Source organism: Mesoplodon densirostris, chromosome 16 (genome assembly GCF_025265405.1).
Source record: "Mesoplodon densirostris isolate mMesDen1 chromosome 16, mMesDen1 primary haplotype, whole genome shotgun sequence".
NCBI lineage: Eukaryota > Metazoa > Chordata > Mammalia > Artiodactyla > Ziphiidae > Mesoplodon > Mesoplodon densirostris.
The window spans coordinates 8,689,921-8,703,124 of NC_082676.1; positions in this window are offsets into that span (position 1 = coordinate 8,689,921).

Here is a 13,204-nt window from a genome sequence, read left to right on the forward strand (position 1 = left end):
ACTTCACTTAGTATGATAATCTCTAAGTCCACCACATTGCTGCAAATGGCATTATTTCATTCTTTTTGATAGCTGAATAGTCCATTGTGTGTGTGTGTGTGTGTGTGTGTGTGTATATATATATATATATATATATATATGCCACATCTTTATCTATCCATTCATCTGCCAATGGACACTTTGGTTGCTTCCATGTCTTTGCTATTGCAAATAGTACTGCTATGAACGTTGGGGTGCATTATCTTTTTTATTAGAGTTTTCATCTTTTTCTGATATATGCCCAGGAGTGAGACTGCTGGATCATATAGTAACTCTATTTTTAGTTTTTTTACGGAACCTCCAAACTCTTTTCCACAGTGGCTGCACCAATTTACATTCTTACCAACAGTGTAGGAGGGTTCCCTTTTCTCCACACCCTCTCTGGCATTTATTATTTGTAGACTTTTTGATGTGGCCATACTGACCGTGTGAGGTGATACCTCACTGTGGCTTTGTTTTGCATTTCTCTAATAATTAGCAACATTAAGCATCTTTTCATGTGCCTGTTGGCCATCTGTTTGTCTTCTTTGGAGAAATGTCTATTTAGGTCTTCTGCCCATTTTTTGATTGGGTTGTTTGTTTTGATATTGAGTTGTATGAGCTGTTTGTATATTTTGGAAATTAAACCCTCGTCGGTCGCATTGCTGGCGAATATATTCTCCCAGCCCGTAGGCTGTCTTTTCGTTTTGTTTACGGCTTCCTTTGCTGCTTCCTTCTTAATGCTTTATCTACAACTTATTTAATCCTCAAAACTTAATGTAGTACTTACTATGTTTACCATGTAGTTACTATGATTATCCCTATGTTGTAGATGAGAAAATGGAAGAAGCAAGAAGATAAGTGACTTACCCAAGTTTCCACAACTTGTAAGTGACAAAGCTGGGATTCAAACCTAGGCTGTCTGGTTTCAGAGCTCACACTCTTACCCACCCTGGGATGTTGACAGGGAATTTGCAGAGTAAAAGGGGCAGCAACCTTAACGAACAAGACACGTCAATAATTACAAACCATGGGCAGGACTATGATTGAAAAGAACAGGAAACAAGGGTTAAGAATAATAGAAACTGGGCTTCCATGGTGGCACAGTGGTTAAGAATCCGCCTGCCAATGCAGAGGACATGGGTTCAAGCCCTGGTCCGGGAAGATCCCACATGCCATGGAGCAACTAAGCCCGTGCACCACAACTACTGAGCCTGCGCTCTAGAGCCCACGAGCCACAACTACTGAAGACCATGCGCCTAGAGCCTGTGGTCCACAACGAGAGAAGCCACCTGGCGCACCACAACGAAGAGTAGCCCCCGTTCGCCACAACTAGAGAAAGCCCGCGTGCAGCAACAAAGACCCAACACAGCCAAAAATTAAAATAATAATAATAATAATAATAATAATAGAAACTGTTTTAGACAGGTAGCCAGAGACGTCTTCTCTAGGTAGGGGAAAGTGCCTGAAGGATGAATATGATCAGACCAGAAATGGCTGAGAGAAGATTGTTCTCCAGAGAGAAGGGTGGAGAGGTTAGTCTTGAGTCAGTACACAGCTTGGTATATTTTAGGGACTGAAAAATGGCCACTGCTTCAGGAGGCTAAGAAGGTGAGTGTGTCTCTTGCTCATTTCCATAGGACAGGGGTTGGTCAACAGATTTTTTGTAAAGCACCAAATACTAAATACTTTAAGCTTTGTCGGCTCTGTGGGCTCCGCCTCAATTACTCAACTCTGACGCTGCAGCATGAAAGCAGCTGTACACGGTAAGTAAATAGATGAGCATGTCTAAGTTCCACTAAAACTGTATATATGTACACTGAAATCTAAATTTCAGTGTGACAGTTCCATAAATAGCAAGTATGTGTGTGAAGACACACAGGATAGTCAAATGTGGTGCATTTCTCATATATCAGGTAACTTATATTTGATACACCTTGACCTTGGAACTCTGGTGAGTTCTCTGTCAAAGTATAAGTGATACCAGTAAAACAGATAATTTTGAATAAAACTAATAACTAGGTTTTTAACTAATAACTGTTTTTTTAATCATTCTATTTATTACAATTGTCCAGAAAAATAGAATCAATAGGATATGTATGTACAGGAAGAGATTATTAGGAAATTGACTCACGCCATTATGGAGGCTGAAAAGTTGCACAATTTTCTGTCTATAATCTGGCAGCCCAGGAGACCCAGTGGTGTAGTTCCAGTCTGAGTCCAAAGGCCTAAGAAACAGGAGTACCTAGGGCAAGAAAATCAATGTCCCCACTCAAGCAGTGAGTCAGGAAGGGCTGAATTCTTCCTTCCTCTGCCTTTTTGTTCTATTCAGGCTCTCAATGGACTGGATGATGCCCACCCACACTGGGGAGGGCGCACTGCTTTACTGAGTCCACTGATTCAAATGCTAATTTCATCTGGAAACACCTTCACAGACATTCCCAGAAATAACATTTAACCAACATCTGGGCAACCCATGATCCAGTCAAGTTGACACACAAAATTAACCATTACAATCTGCTAAAGAGGAGCAAATGATAATGATCACCCAGGAAGAAGAAATATTGGCACTGACAAAGATAACATAAAAGAAATGCTCCATCTTTACAAAAAGGAAAGCAACAAACTAGTTAATGGGTGTCCTCATTCAAAGAGTATTTGAGATTCATCACTGCCCTAGAAAACTCAAATTGCCTAAAATCTTACAGGTCATATTGTAAAAAACTCGACAGATGTTTTCCCAAATCTGACACAACAATCCTAAAAATTTACATCACTTAACCAGTAATGTGTTGCAAAGCCAAAAGAAACTTTTCTAAATTGACAATAACAAATTTTGATCAATCCTGATGGTGGAAAGATTGTATCTTCTTTCTAGTAGTCTCTCTAAAGAAAATGATAATCCAAGATCACTGTCACATTAACAGGTAATCCAAGAGTGTGTAGCCAAAATATATAGGAAACGCACATTACAGGAAAAGTCAGGTAGTTAATAAAAATAAAGATGTTATTTGGAGGATTTTATGATGTCAGTGATATTTTCAGCTTTAAAAATTGGGTAATTTGTAGTATATTCTTTTATTCTAAATAAATACTAACTTTTATAACTTTTTTCATAACTTTTCTACATCCTTTCTCTTAAAGTCCCCAAATTTTATAACCTTCAAGGCCTACCAACCTGGAACCAGCTCTGATTAAGCATCTATTATAGGAGCCAGGCATATCTAGATGCTAGAAATACAACATTGAATGGAATAGACACTGGTGGTTTTAAAATGTCTACAAAAAAAGAATCTGAAAAAGAATATATATATATGTCTAACTGAAACACTGTAAATCAACCGTACTTCAATAAAAAAAAATTTTTTAAGTGTAAACATATTGGGGAAAAATATTCTGTGACACTCCCCCTTCAAAAGGCAGAAGCCTCTCCCTTTGAGCTTAGGCTGGACCTCCTGACTTGTTTCTAAGGAGTAGAATATTGTGCAGATGACACTGAGCAACATCCAAGACTAGTCAGAAAACACACTGCGGTTTCCTCCTTGCTCTTTCCCTCTGGAAGGCAACGGCCATGTCCTGAGACCATTCAAGCAGCATTATGGAAAAGTCCACATGGAGAGGAACTGAGGCCTCCAGCCAGCAGCCCTGTGAGCTCCATCTGAGAAGCAGATCCTCCAACTCTGTCAAGCCTTTAGATGTTGGCGGCCTCAACCAACATCCTGACTATATTGTGACTACTTACAAGAAACCTTGAGCCAGAGCCGCCTGTCCAGACTATTCTCAGTGATTCCTGACCTCAGAAACGGTGTGAGATAAGAAATGTTTGTTATTTTCAGCTGCTGAGTTTTGGGGTAGTTGGTTACACAGCAAGAGATAAATAATACACCACCAAAAGTCCTGTTTTCATGATTCTTACAGTCTGATGTTTGTTTAGGGGCAATGAATAAATGTTTTTTGAGGAAATGATGAATGACAGTAAATCAAATAAATGTATCAGATTATTACCCATTCATTCATTTATCAAATATTTACTGAGAAGCACCATACGGTTATCTGTGTTCTAGGCATCAAGCTAGAATGATAAACAAGAAAGACAGAAAGCGCTCCCTGCACGGAGCTTCCAGTCTGGTAGAAAACCAGGTCTTTGCCCTGTGTCTCTGATATGATGCTCCCTCACTGCCGGACACTGGAATGAAGCCTCCATTTCCCTGTTCCAGTTACATGCATTATCTGACATAATCCCCACCACAGCCCCCTCTCCCTCACCCACCTCCATTCTGGAGCCTTCCCTGGTCTCCCTTGCAACTTGGCCATGTGACACAGTTCAGGCCGGTGAAGGAGATCGCTGGGAGTTTTCTGGGCAAGTTTGTTGTCTCAAAAAGGAAAAGATGTCCTTGGTTCTACTTGCGTTCCTTTTCCCTGACTTGAGAGTAAAGCGGTTAGGCATCCTGCAAGCATAAAGAGAGAATCGCAAAGCTCTGACATTCTGGAGCCATTGAAACATAACAACTTCCTGCCTCTGGACTTCCTTTTAAGTGAGGGGAAAAACAACCTAAGTCTCTGTAGGCTTTTTGTTATGGTGGTTGCTACTTACAGCTGAAAGCATTCCCAACTGATTTAATGAAACTGAAGCAGAGAACGTTTAGATAGCCAAGGTCACAGAGCCAGTGGATGGAGCGATCAGAAAGCAAAACCAGATCTGATTGACCTTAAAATCCATACCCTTAATCACAATGTTATACTGTCATTATGGTTCCCTCAAGTAAGCAAAAATGCTAGAGCAAATGTATGTGCTCCAAATAGAGTAACAAGACTATTTAATGTTGCCTCGAACTCCAGGACACTAAATCTACATGCCGATTTTAACACTTAATTGAAAATTTCTCGGAGGTCATGGCAAGTGCTAAGGAATTTCTTAATATTGATGATGATGTTGAAAATATGCTAACCATGTATATATCTTTTAGAAGAGTTAATAAAGATAGATCCTATTCCTTGAGGGTCCCTTCAGCAAAATACTTCTAGGGCATCTACGATGTGCCTCCTAATTTACTCCCATGATCTGTTTCTCTGTCAGACAAGTTGAGCCCGTGCTCCTCTTTTAGAGATGAGAAAATTGCAGCTCAGAGAGGTGACAGGAGCAGGGTTAAACTCAGTTCTGCCATAGTCCAGGGCCTGCATCACTGCAAGTTAGGGGGAGAGTAGTAAAATGTATCCCGTATGTGATAGTAGAATAAATGATATTGGATATGGCAGCAACTCTGACAGTTTATACATGAATGAATAAAATTTGGGAAATACTCTAGTGGTAGATATTGTAGTGAAATAAAACATGGGTCAATTCCTGCTCTAGCCCCATCTAACTGTGACATTAGGTAAATCTCCCAATCTCCCTAAGCCTCAGTTTCTTCCTCTGTAAAATGGAGAGAATATTCATACAACCTCACAGGATTGTTCTGAGGACTCAATGGGGCAAAGCTGCTGGGCTCCAGGCAGGCTGTCCAGCTAGCCCTTGACAAATATTAATGGTTATCATTATTTTAATTACTGTCCCATACTTCCTCCCTATATACAAAGGAGACAGTTTTGATCCTTGTATTTCTCCTCGACAATTATGAGCACTCTCAGTACTAGAAGGAATATGTAGTAATCTGAGAGCAAACGATCTCTGCAAAAACAATGTCCTGAATTTTGCTAACAATGTTTTCCGTGCCCATGGCATAGAACAAAATGAAGATAGAACACGGTGAGGGTGCCTGGTGGGGAAAACAGAGGGTTTTGCTGCCCTGGCTTGGAGGTTCTTTTTCCACTCCCGCCCTGTCCCCTACCACCGCTTCCCTTCTTGTCCACATTGATCTAGTTCTCCCTCCACAATCTTGTCCTGCAGTTACATCAGCACTTGTTTTCATTTTAATATAATAGATCCCTGACCTCTCCCCACGAAAGTAGTGTCTTGGTTTACAGGGGAAAGATCCAACACAACTGGGGGTGTCCTAATTTCCAAGGAAGTGTTCGAACATGGGCCTCTGTATTCATGTCCTCTGGAGTGTGGGCTGGCCTAGTGACTGTCTAGCAAATAGAATACAATAAACATGGTAGAATATCGCTTCGTGATTAGGTTACAGAGGACTGTGACTTCCACCTCTGCTAGCAGACGCTCTGTCACCTGCTCAGCTTGTACACTTTGATGAAGCAAGCTGTCATGTCGGGAAGCTCCATGCAGCAAGGAGCTGAGGGTGGCCTTTGACAGACAGCAAGAAAAGACCTGAAGTCCTCAGTCCAACAGCCCTTGAGGGAATGAGTCCTACCAAAAGCCACATGAGCTTGGAGGCAGATTCTTCAACTGAGCCTTCAGATGAGACCCTGGCCTCAACTGACACTTTGAATGCAGACTTGTGAGAGACCCAGCTAAGCAGAGTCCGGATTCCAATCCACAGAAACTGTGAGACAGTAAGTGTGCCTTGTTATAAGCTGCCATTTGGCGCAGGGGTGTGTGTGTGTGTGATTTGTTACACAGCCATAGATAACGAATACAGACCCACCTAATCAATAAATAGGAAGAAGGGAAAGAGTTGGATCGGGATCTCGTGTCTCTGGATTCTGGCCACATTCTGCCACCTACCACCTGAGTGACCTTAGAAAAGGCATTTCCCTTTCTTGCCTCAATTTCTTCTGTCGAAGGAGAGGGGTGAATGAAGGTTTATAATTTTTTGTAGTTTTTCTCCTTAAAAACTAATGATGTTCTGCCCTGGGTTCACTTTCTCCTTGGCAACAATCAGAATTAGATACAAGCTGTCCTTGTGAAACAGGGGTGGGGTTTTAACTCACCTCAGGCCTCACCTGAACCACTTTACCCATTTATATTACCTGCCAGGCGTGGCAGGTGAGGCAGTCATACTAGCAGATGCCAAGTTGGCAAAAGACATACAAGACTTTTCATGAGGGGGAACCCATAGGATGGGAATACGAGAAAGGAGCCAGAGGAGGCTGGGAGCGGAGTTAGACCACAACGTTTGTCTAACCCCCGCAGAGGAGAAAAGAAGAAAGAACAGGTGGGTAGGAGTAGTCTGAGTCTGTGGCACAATTCTAAGAAAGTTCTGGCAAAGCCACGTGTCTCCCAGAAATGAGCCTGCTTTAGTACCCCTGTTGCAGGCAGTCTCTGGTAAGGAGAAACCTGGGGGAAATGTGCTCTAGGCACAAAGATGGATTTCAGAGCAGGGCATGCGGACCCTCGATCAGTTACAGGCCCTGCTGCGGGAGACCCAAGCAGCACACTGTCACGGCGTCCACATCCCCCGAGGCTCCTTCTAGTCTGAAAACCCCACCCCAGTGCGGGGCCCGCAGGAGGCATGTGGCCCACAGATGCATTCTGATTGGCTCATGGTGTTTAAAAACATCAGCTACAACACCACAACCTTCATCCACACAAAAAAATGTTGATACACTGGACATCATCGAAATTTAAAACATTTGCTCTGTGAAAGACACTGCAGAGAAAACGAAAAGATGAGCCACAGACTAGAAGAAAATGTTGGCCAATCATATATCTGACAAAGGATTCGTATCCAGAATATGTGTTTGAAAACTTTCAAACTACAATAATGATAATAAGAAAACAAACCACCCAATATTTTTAAGCGGGCAAAAGATTTGAACAGGCACAAATAAAATATATACTGATGACAAATAAGCAAATGAAAAAATGTTCAACATCTTTAGTCACCAAAATGAGAGACGACTACAAACCTATTAGAATAGCTGAGTTAAAAAAAAAACAAAAAACATCAAGTGCTGGCTTCATAGGACTGTTGTGAGGATTACATAAAATAATGTGTTTGATACTTGGCAAATAATGCATCCCTAATACATGTGTTATTGGAAATTTCAAAAGAAAATTAAGAACCAGAGCTTTGGAAGAGAGGGTTAAAAAGAAGACAGAGGGACTAAAATTGGAATAAAATGTCAATGGATAGGAGTTCACCTCAAAGGAAGTAATTTCCGTTCCTGAAAATTTCAAACACTACTGGGTCATCTGCCATTTTACAGGACAAAGAGGACGGTGTAAAAATGACATCACATTTACTAAACATCTGCTGTTCCTCAGGTACTTCACTGGGACTCTCATATTGCTAGTCCCACATTATAGATGTGGCTCAGAGAGGTCAGTGGTTTGCCCAGGACCACACAGCAAATGAATGGCAGAGCCAGAATTCCCAAGATGTTCCTTCTCTCCTCCTTACACAATACTGCCTTCCCAACTAGGAAGTAGGAGCAGCAGCAAAGAGGATGATGTTGCTCACTCAGGGGAACTTTCTCACTTTAACGTGCTTCCTGCACACATGAAATCCCTCCTCCCATCCCCCCCACCAACCACCTTCCTGCCATCTGAGGTCCCGCCATTTTTAGTCTTATATTGGGTACCTGCCCCGTCCACGTCCCCCCCAGCCTGTTATATCAGTGTTAGCCAGTGTTACTTAACATGTTTCTCATTTGCATCCCCCCTATAAGGAATATTTTTAGACTGTTTTTTGTAATTACCCCCCCATGATACGTTAATACCACATATACACCATACATCTGTTCATGTACTGTGCATATTTCTGTGCTTTATCTGTAAAAAGAGTATGATTTTTGAGAAATCGAGAAACAGTGTGATCCCCTGGAGGGCAGCTCTGTGCCCCTTGGGAACGTGGGTGTCAGGGGGAGCAGACCCAGCAGCACAGTATGAAACGGGGCTTACCTGGTGCCCGACACTGTTGTTAAGGGCTTCACATGCATCGACTCATCCAGCCCTCTGCTCAGAGGCAATAGTTTCTGGGTTCCACCCAGAACTGGGAAGCTGCATAACTCTGGGGACCCTTCTTGAAGATGGAACACTTTGCTTTGCTTTCATTTTGCTCATCTCCAATCTCTCTCCATCTTTGTCCACTTCCAGGCTAGAAGCAGAAGTGATTCTAGGAAAGCAAAACCACAGGAGGATGTTGGCTTCTCTTCCAGGTGGCAAGATTACTCTTGATCGTCCCCACTGCCGTCTTTTCCCAACTTCTAAAACCTGTTCTGAATTGTTCCTTTAATTTCAAAAGTCTTTCTGAGTCACTGTTTCCAGAGAAGGATTTCGAGTCCGAAAACGTCCTGAAGCCGCCCTTTTCTAGAAATCATGATGACTAACCTTCACAAACACTGAGCTAAGTTCTTTTCAGGGATTATCAAAATTTCATTTTTGCAACAACTGCCATTTTACAGGTGAGAAATGGAGGCTTGGAGAAGTCGGTTAATTCACCCCAGGTTACATGAGGACATGTGGTGGCCAGCCCGGCTGCAAACCCAGGACAGACTGGCTCCAAGTGTAGGCTGCTAACCGCGATGAGAAGCCACCGCTTAATTTTAGTGTATCACTTCCCTCAAAGTGGAGGGGAAACAGAAGTTGGAGATTTTTCAAAGTGGGAGGGGGTACCTTTGTGCTTTATATAAGTTTACTCTCCCAGCCACAAAAGAATACCCTGGTGCTGAGTAGTACAGACTTTTTTTTTTTTTTTAGTGATGCTTCTGATAACTGATTTGCTACCCAGCCACTTACTGCTTTTAGCAAGAGATTTCTCTCTTCCTACTCAATTACTATATTATAAAGTGACTCCCTCAAGGGAGAAACTTCCCAGTGAAGACAAGGCTGCGAGGGGAAAAGTTCACCATCTTACACTTTGCCACATGTGCCCAGAATCTTCGGACAGATCTGAATAATGAATTGTGTTTTCTACGTTGCTCAAATTTGCTTTTCCACATGCCGTTCTCTAGCTTGGTTTGCACTGTGTTAACCTTGAATCTCTTCCTGTGTCCTTGGAGAGCTAAGTGAACGTTCAGTTTTTTTTTTCCATAGTAAAAGGAAGAAAAAACTTTATGTCTATAATGATCTATAATGTTTCTATTCTATTATGTACAAAATAACTGGGAATATACCTTCTACTATGTACTTTATACAAATTACCTCTAATCCCTTCGACAGCTTCCGGTAAATGTCCCAACATCCAGTTTTAGATAAGGAATCTCAGAAAAGGGAAGTGACTGACCTGGGGCACACAACAAGGTGTTCAGAGAAGCAGATTTCAAGCTCCCCTTTCGCTGGTCCCCGGACTCATGTGCTTTGCAATATCACCATTTCCTGCACGTGGCCAGAATATCGGTCAAAACTTTCTCTTTCAGGCACCTTTGAAACTTCCAACAGAAACCTAAAATTTCCATTTCTAACCCAATAAATCCCCCCCGCCCCCCCCAAAAAATTCTTGACATTCTCAGTCAGTCACTTTTTTGGTTCTTAAAACTGGTGGGCAGACTTCCGGTTTCTAGTCCATCATGTAAGAAGCTTAGAAGCCACCTCTCCATCACAGAAACAGGCAAAAAGCTGAACAAACTGAAAACAATTAACAGCTCTTCTTAGATCAGTAAAAGAAATGAGGTCACAGGGCAAACCACTGCCCCAGAATCGGGGAGACAGACAGCTGAATACACAAAATCACCACTTATTGGACCATCAACCTTGGCGGGAGCCAGTGCCGGCACGGGGAAACTCGTACGGAAACTGACGAATAGCTGGAGGCTGCTGTGGACAGCTCTGAGAGTCAAAAACTCCAGGGGTATCCGGTCAGGGGGGGTGGTCCCCACACTTTGTTTTACTGGACCAGGTACTCACAGTGAATACTGGAGAAAAGTCCCCTCATTCTTCCAGCAGGGGAGGGGAAAAGGAAAAGCATTCTGAAATAGGCCAGACCACTCTGTACCTCTTAACAAGGTCTGACCTCAGGAGAAACTACTTAACCAGGACTTCACCTGCTGGGATTTTATAAGAACTTAACTGATTTAGGAGAAGGAAAATACCGAAACTCCAGGCCCCTATAGCTCTCCACGTGGAGGAAGGGAAATACCCAGCTTCAGCCCACTCTAGCCACCTGTCCCACCTTAGCGGGTGAGGAAGATGAACTGAGAAGCATGGGGGGGGGGTTCACAGTCCAGAGGCACAGTCTTGCTAAAAGACTGAGAGCTAAACACAGGACTACAAAACGCTTCCCCTCCCCTCCCACCTCACCACCACCTTACTAAAAACCTACAGCAGCTCCTTTTACTGGGTACATCATGTCAGGCTATCAGCAAAAAATTACAAGGCATACCAAAGAGCAAAAAACTCAGTTTGGAGAGAGAGAGGGAGAGCATCAGAACCAGACTCAGATGTGGCAAGGATGTTGGAATTCTCAGACTGGGAACTTAAAACAACTATGATTAAGATGCTAAGGACTCTACTGGGTAGACAGCATGTAGAAGCAGATGGGCAACGTAAGCAGAGAGTCAGAGAAATTCTAAGAAAGAATGAAAAGGAAATGCTAGAGATAAGAAGCACTGTAACAGAAATGTTGTCTTTAATTGGTTTACTAGTAGACTGGACACAGCTGAGGAAAGCATCTTTGAGCTTGACAATGTATCGATAGAATCCTCATAAGCCAAGAAGCACAGACAATGAAGACTGAAAAAAGAAAAAAACAGAATGGAATTTCCAAGGGCTGTGGGAGAACCACAAAAGGTATAACATATGTATAGGGGGAATACCGGAAGGAGAAGAGAGAGAGAAAGCAACAGAAGAAATATTTGAAGCACTAATAACTGGGAATTCCCCTTAAATGAATGTCAGACACTAAACCACAGATCCAGGAAGCTCAGAGACATCAGGCAGGATAAATGCCTATGTCTAGGCTACGTCTTATTTCTTCATATTGTATAACTACATCTAGGCATAGCATATTTAAATGGCAGAAAATCAAAAATAAAGGAAAAACTCATGAAGGAAAGGGAAATTGCCTTACTGATGGGCAAAGATAATAACGACACCTGACTTGCCGGAAACCAACACACAAAAGGAGTGGAGGGAAATACTTAAAGCATTGAGAGAGAAAAAAACTGACCAACTGAGAATGTTCCAGGCAAATTATCCTTCAAAAGTGAAGGAGAAATGAAGATGTTCTGAGACCAAGAAAAACTGAGAAGATTTGCTGCCAGCAGACCAGCCTTGTAAGACATGTTAAAAGAAGTTCTTTAGAGAGAAGGAAAAAAAAACAGAAACTCAGATCTACATAAAGAAGAGCATCAGAGAAGGAAAAAGTGAAGGTGGAATAAAAACCTTTATTTTTATCATTCTTTATTGATCTAACAGATGCAGCTTGTTCAAAATAATAACAGCAACAATGTATTCAGTTATGTATGCCTATGCACACGTGTGTCTGTGTGTGTGTATGCTTATGCCTAAGTGAAGAGAATGACAGCAATGATGCAAGGGATGAGGAGGAATAAGGATTGTTTGTGAAGGTACTGGTGTTACCTGTGAAGTGGTGCAGTGGACTTGGATCAACTATAAATGTGAGTAAATGCACATGTATGTAGGTGTATACTGCAAATTCTAGGGCAACCACTAAAAAAAGTAGAAAACACACCCCATAGCCACACAGCCTGGGAGAGCGCCATCCTCAGGTGGAGAAACTGAGCGCCAGACACAGGCTGAACGAGCGGGGCTGGACACAGCGGGGCTCCTTTAAGTTTCTTAGCTGGAAAGAGGTGGTTTTTTTTTTTTACTTCCTCACACGGCCAGTCCTGGCACCCGTGGCCTTACTTTAAGTGCAGCGGAGGGCAGCCAACAGTTATAACCTCAGCGGCTTCCTCACCTCTGGGACCTTTTACAAAATGATTGCCGCTTGCTGTTTCCTTACCTATTAGGGTCCATGCCCGCAGCATCTGAAAGCCAGATTTTAAGGATAAAAACCACAGGTGTTTGTCTTGTTCACACCTGTCTCCCATGCCTGACAAAGTGCCTGACTCAGAAAGTTTTATGAAAGAGTGAAAAAAAAAAGTGGATAAAGGGAAAGAGGAAAGGAAGGGAGGGAGGGAGGAGGGAGTTTCTTAGAAACTTTCAGCTGAATCTCTTTGGAAAGGTTTCCCATGAAATATAGAGTATGGGTCAAAGTTCTGCTTTTTTACTGCTTCAGTGCTTATAAAATGTGTATGTGTGTGTGTGTGTGTGTGTGTGTGTGTGTGTCTGTGTGTGTAAACAGTTCAGCCACAGAAGGATAATGCCATTGATCAAAGGGATGAGGGAGGAGAGGGAGGCTGAGGGGCAGGGGGATGCTAGGACACAGCTACGAAATAAACCGAA